The sequence below is a fragment of the Podarcis vaucheri genome (assembly GCF_965113315.1).
Source record: "Podarcis vaucheri genome assembly, chromosome: 3".
Lineage (NCBI taxonomy): Eukaryota > Metazoa > Chordata > Lepidosauria > Squamata > Lacertidae > Podarcis > Podarcis vaucheri.
Window position 1 is genome coordinate 117402671 of NC_138761.1, and position 6774 is coordinate 117409444.

The 6774-nt window shown below is 46.6% G+C and overlaps 1 long non-coding RNA gene across 1 annotated transcript; it reads right to left on the reverse strand.

Moving 5' to 3' along the window:
- Positions 1-2060: 2060 nt before the first annotated feature.
- LOC309528849 lies at positions 2061-4772 on the reverse strand. The gene is made up of 3 exons (XR_014217916.1): positions 4393-4772; positions 2771-2933; positions 2061-2240 (listed from the first exon to the last, which is right to left on the reverse strand). It is a non-coding gene; the product is annotated as an uncharacterized lncRNA (long non-coding RNA).
- Positions 4773-6774: the final 2002 nt, after the last annotated feature.

A 6774-nucleotide genomic window follows, 5' to 3' on the forward strand; every position in this document is an offset into this window, starting at 1 on the left:
CTGGAAAGCTGTCTGCAGACAAATGCCGGCACCGCAACCCCATAGTTACCTTTGACTGGACTTAACCGTCCAGGGGAATAGGTGTACTGGCTCCCACTAGCACAAATATTTAGTTGACTGTGGCCCATAATATTTAAGTGACTGAGCTATACTAGTGGTGAGTGAAGCACTCCTCACTTGAGTGGGAAATCCCCCTGCCTGTTGGAAGGTTTACATCAGTGGAGAGGAACCCTTTTCAGCCTGAGGGGTGAGCCTTATTCTGAATGAAGCAAAATTTTTATCTTTGTACAGTAGGTCAGTTTCTTGTAACACACACACACACACACACACACACACACACACACACAATATTGGTAGCTCAGTCGGTAGAGCATGAGACTCTTAATCTCAGTTTCATGGGTTGAGGTCCCCTGTGGGGCAGAAGTTTCCTGCATTGCAAGAAGTTGGACCATATGACCCTTGTGGCTCTACAATTCTATGATTATATCCAGTGGCATAGCGTGGGTTGTCAGCACCCGGGGCAAGGCAAGTAATTTGTGCCCCCTAGAGTGAGCGAGCCAGGTAGGGGCAGAGAGCTGCGAGTGCGAGCGTGTGCCCCCCCAGATGTTGCGCCCGGTGCGGCCGGCCCCCCCTCCTGCACCCCCCACGCTACGCCACTGATTATATCCTCCATCTAGACAACCAGGAGCCAATATCAGAGTAGACCATCTCAGCCAGGCAAAAATATTTCGGGTACAAAGCTGGGCCAAGTGAGAGTAGTCCCAAGAGCCAGACAGCAAGAACCACAGGGCCACATCTTCCATCACTGCTCTCTATGTCAAGCTGTATTCTAGCATGTACAGTGGTGCATCGCAAGACGAAATTAATTCGTTCTGCGAGTTTTGTCGTCTTGCGATTTTTTTTTGTCTTGCGAAGCACGGTGTCGGGAAAGTTTTGGGAAAGCTTCAAAAATCACCAAAGTCTTCAAAAACCTCAAAAAAGGCTACCACACCGCGTTCTATGAGTTGCCCCTCGAAGTCTTGCGAAGCAAGCCCATAGGGAAAATCGTGTTGCGAAGCAGCTCAAAAAGCAAAAAACCCTTTCGTCTAGCGAGTTTTTTGTCTTGCGAGGCATTCGTCTTGCGAGGTACCACTGTATAGTTGTATGTAGGAGGGTATGAAGTTTTTCCCAGCAAGAGGTTGTTTTCTGACTAGGGCATAAGTTACCCTGCGGAGCATGTGTCTCCAGCATATCAGCCTTGGTCCAGTCCTGGGAAAGGGGCCAGCTCAGAGAAGACTGCATGAATAGTGGCGTAGCATGGGGGGCACAGGGGGAGTTGCCCCGGGTGCAAAATCATTAGGGGGAGAAAATTTCTGATGCTGCCTCAGTACAGCTGTGTACTTCCATTGCTGGGCTCCATTGAAAACAGCTTCCCCATGCAAACCAGGAACTGACCTCTCCAGACAACGGAATGCCTCTTCTTTTCTTATCTCTGTGGCTGCGATCTCGTGGGTGACGCAGGCGCCATTAGGCCGTCGAATGTGTACTGCATCCATTTCCCTTCCTCCCTCTCACCCAACCCTCTGTGTGGGTACTGGCAACCCACATTATGCCAACATGCATGAAAACTGTTTCAGTAGCTGAAGAGACCAGCATAGGACCAGATTCCTAACATATGCTGACTGATTTTGTGTGTGTGTGTGTTTCTCATTTAGCTTTCTACTCTATAAGGATGTCCCAAAGGTCATGTGGGAAAGTGCCAGTAAAATCTTGCTCAGTATTTATATGGATTACTCTAACACTGCAGTGTTAAGAGATCAAGCATGCCGTTGTACTTCATTTACCAAAAATATGTGTGCTTCTTTGCTTTTTGAGCAGTCCGGTGAGATGAAGCAGATTGGGTCAGCTGGAAGAGCTGCACTCTCCTGGCAGTCTGAACAAACACCAATTCCACCTCATTAAAGATGTGGTGTGTTGGGTGATGATAACCGGAAGATGGTGTCTGGCAAAAACCACCATTCATATTCATAGTTGGATTTAAGTGAATTAATAACCAGACGAGGGTTATTACTGAAACAATATTGTGCTGAAAATTTGATCTCTTTTGTTTATTTGGGTTTAAAAAATAATAATCTTGGTATTTCCGACAGATCCGCTACTTTTACTATTGATTTTGTCCAAATCATGTGCAGGACTTGGCATGCCATTTCAGGTGATCAGGGTTTGACTTTTCATCACTTCATTTAGCTCAGACGAGTTGACTAAAAAAAAAGTGTTGGCACTTTTTTTTATAAATAGAAAGCATATGGTTAGTTAATCATTTAGAATCACTGAACACCTACCCAGAGTGGTCATAATTATAGCAATAGTCACACAGTATGTGAAGCCCTACCACAGATTTCTTGGGTGTTGCTTGAACTGCTATGCTTCCGTGTCTGGACGACTAATTTGGATGGTGATTCGTCAAGTAATGTAATCTTTAAAGGTTGCAAGTGAAAGGAAAACCCGAGATGTCCTTTATGGTATTACATGAACAGGAAGGAGCTAGCAGACTTCAACAACTGCTTTCACAATTGCTGTGCTCCTGTAAACTTCTGGGGCATGAAAGCAATTAGCAACTAATATAGGTTAGGTAGGACTCGTTATTGGAAACTACACAGTCTCTGCTCAACAATCCTTCTGGGAAGTAGACCTAAAGTTAATTAAAGATATTAGAAAAAATACTAGTTGTTCTCAACTAGTGCTTGGTCATGCATACCAGGCACATAAACAGCCCCTCCAAACTGCTTACCTTTCCAGGAGTCAAGCAGGTGATCTCCAGATTCTGGAAAGTTGAAACTCTCCCTCTGTTGGTGAATTGGCTCTCTGATACCTGGGATTCTTGGAGAAATGTTGCCAATTTAAAGTGGCCAGAGGTTTCGACAAAGCAGAAGTCTTCCTCTCAGTATGGCTTTCTTTCATGTTGAAGTGAGAGGGGTTAAATAAAGCTGAATGCTATCTTCTATCTGTACATGCTAAGATGTTTAATAGTGTACTTTGGCCTCTGCTAATGGCCAAGGGTAGGGACACAGGGGGGGGGTGCTGTGGGTTAAACCACAGAGCCTAGGATTTGCCGATCGGAAGGTCAGCGGTTCGAATCCCTGCAACGGGGTGAGCTCCCGTTGCTCGGTCCCTGCTCCTGCCAACCTAGCAGTTCGAAAGCACGTCAAAGTGCAAGTAGATAAATAGGTACCGCTCTGGCGGGAAGGTAAACAGTGTTTCCGTGCACTGCTCTGGTTCACCAGAAGCGGCTTAGTCATGCTGGCCACATGACCTGGAAGCTGTACGCCGGCTCCCTCGGCCAATAAAGCGATATGAGCGCTGCAACCTCAGAGTCGGTCATGACTGGACCTAATGGTCAGGGGTCCCTTTAACTTACTGGCCAAGGGTGACTGTACCTCACTCCTCTAAGGAAGAAGATCATGGCAAGAACTTGGCCCCATCCATTGGCCAGTGAAGGAGCAGCTAAAAGAGGTTGGATTCCGCTCTCCCTACCAGGAAGAAGAGTCTGTTCCAACTTCCAGTTGCCCTGGGACTGCAGAGCTAAAATGAGATTCACTCTGGCCCCATCAGTCAGTCAGAGGACATGGGGCTGTGGGGTGGGAAAGGAGAGTTAAGGGTGGTTGTTTTTTGCATTATTTGTTGCTTGTAAGCTATTACGATAGTAGGATTGAAAAGCAGAGCATAATTCTCCCAAATTAACAGAAGTATTGTTGCTTTAGCACTATAGCAATTGCACTTTATTCGACTTAATAAGCACAATAGATGAAGCATTAAACTATGGGACGTAGAGAACTCCAGATGTTGTACAAATTCTGTTCACACATCCAAGAGTGTGCTTGGGTTGGGCCCACCCATTACTACCATGCTGCTTCCAGAAAGTTGGCCAAATAAAGTCACAGTACTGTAAAATACAGGGACGCGGGTGGCGCTGTGGGTTAAACCACAGAGCCTAGGACTTGCCGATCAGAAGGTCTGTGGTTTGAATCCCCGCAACGGGGTGAGCTCCCATTGCTGGGCCCCAGCTCCTGCCAACCTAGCAGTTTGAAAGCACGTCAAAGTGCAAGTAGATAAATAGGTACCGCTCCAGCGGGAAGGTAAGCGGCGTTTCCATGCACTGCTCTGGTTCGCCAGAAACGGCTTAGTCCTGCTGGCCACATGACCCGGAAGCGAGATGAGCACCGCAACCCCAGAGTCGGTCATGACTGGACCTAATGGTCAGGGGTCCCTTTACCTTTACCTGCTGTAAAATACAGTAGAAATGCATCAGTGACAAGTACATTGAGAAGAAAGCATAAAACGCCAGATTCTTGGCAGGCAACTACCTGCCAGAATAAAAGAAAATATGTATTTACCAAAGATAGAGAGGACCACCTGTACTTGTTTCACAAGTCAAGGTGTGCTGCAAATAGCCTTTTCATTCTCTCTCTCCATCTTAGATGCAGTGTTGTGGGAGCAAAAGGAAAAAAGAAGCTCCCAAAGTCTGCCGAACTAACTTCAGCTCCGAAAGGAGCCAGCTGTACAAATAGGAAACTTATGCTCCAGTTTCATTTTAATGAACCTCCTGAAGAATCCAAGAACCTTCTTCCTCCTCTGTAATGGAAGGCATTAAAAATTGACATCCATGTATGATAATAAGCTATATGCTTTAAAAAATAGTAATCTGCTGTATCCCAGAGAAGTGTCACCACTCTATGTGATGCTTAGTTTGGGTCTCAGAGAACCCACTGGGTAACACAGCTGAGTCCAAAAGCTGAACTAAGTTGAGAGCTCATGATTTTGGTGACACATTTGGGTTGCGAATGTGATCTGTGCGAGATGCATGTCCGCAATCTGCAGCATTCGCAACCCGCATCTGCGCAAACGCGGGTTGCGATTCGGTGCTTCTGTGCATGTGCAAAGTGATTTAGCACTTCTGTGCATGCACAACTGCCGAAACCTGGAAGTAACCCGTTCCAGTACTTCCGGATTTCGGCAGTCCATAACCTGAAAAAACGGAACCTGAAGCGTCTGTAACCTGAGGTATGACTGTATTTAAACAAATCACCAATATGCTGTATTTTTCACTCTATAACACGCACCAGACCATAACCCGCACATAGTTTTAGAGGAGGAAAACAAGAAAAAAAATATTCTAAATGAAACAGTGGATGTATGATTTTTGTGGCTCATGCTGTGGCCACAGACATGTGATCTGATGGTGAGTTTGGAGTAGCCCAATGCAAAAATCCTGAGGATCCATGTGGATCCATGCTTTGTAACCACGTTTTAAGTGGGGAGGGAAGGAAAAGCTCTCAAGAGACAAGGAGCACGCGTGGGGTGGGTGGAGAAGGATGCTGCTAATAATGAAGAAGAGGGGTATAAGGGGAGAAGGCTCCTCTCCTCTCCCGCTTTGCTCCTTTAAAGCAAGCAATCTCTGCTTTTCTTCCTCCTCCCCGCTCATCCCTGGCTTAGCAAGCTGAAAAACTTTGCTGCTATGTAGCGAGCTGAGTGGGGAGGAGAGGGGGACAGAGAGCCTGCTTGCTTTAAAGGAACCAACCGGACAGGAGCCGCTTACACTCGTGTAAGTGGCTCCTCTCCTGCTTTGCTCCTTTAAAGAAGCAGGCTCTCTGTCCCTCTCTCCTCCCCACTCAGCGGCTCTTCTCCCGCTTTGCTGTTTCAAAGCGAGCCACGGAGGAGGGAAGGAAGGGAAACCATGGATCCTCTGCTCACGACTGCAGCAGATCCCCACCACCACCCGTAGGCATTCCCTCCGTAACACGCACAGACATTTCCCCTTACTTTCTAGGAGGAAAAAAGTGAGTGTTATGGTGCAAAAAATACGGTATACTGTATGAGACTACAACACCAAGGGGGCCTCAGGCTCCCTGCCCTACCCAAGGCCATCCAAGTCAATGGAGCTAAAGTGGGTGATCTTCTGCTTTTTCCCATTCAGCTCACGGGCCAGAAATGCCCCTTTAGGATGGATTAGCCCAGGTTTTCAAATCACCACTCATCTGGTGGTCTGCAGGGAGTAAAAATTGTTTTAGGGGAGTCAGTTCAGTATATGCTATCACTGACCCCCTTCCACCTACCAAATTGCCCACAAACCGCTTTCATCTGCGGACTGATGTTTTTACATTGCATACTAGCAAATCTGATGTTGCTAGATTATCCCACAGGCCACATGAGCCTGTGGATGTCCTGGGAGGTGGCATCTCATTTTAGGTCATAGAGGTAGAGCAGAGTCAGAATGGAAGGGGAACACCTCTGACAAATACCGTATTTTTTGCTCTATAAGACACACTTTTTCCCTCCTAAAAAATAAGGGGAAATGTGTGTGCGTCTTATGGAGTGAATGCAGGCTGCACAGCTATCCCAGAAGCCAGAACAGCAAGAGGGATTGCTGCTTTCACTGCGCAGTGATCCCTCTTGCTGTTCTGGCTTCTGAGATTCACAATACTTTTTTTCTTGTTTTCCTCCTCCAAAAACTAGGTGTGTCTTGTCGTCTGGTGCGTCTTATAGAGCGAAAAATACGGTGCTTTCTCCCACTGTGAAAAGCACCACATTTGCAGGGAGCTGCAAACCACTGATAACTGTTTTGCCATTCAGAATGAGCAAATGACTTCATGACCTCGCTCTGAATATTCTTTGTGATGTCATGATGGAGTCAGATATGATTGGCTACATGGCTTCATTTTATTGTCATGAAGCCAAATCCATTTGGTTTTGTGATACTGTTGTGCTGCCTTCATGATCTGTGATTGGCAGAGATCA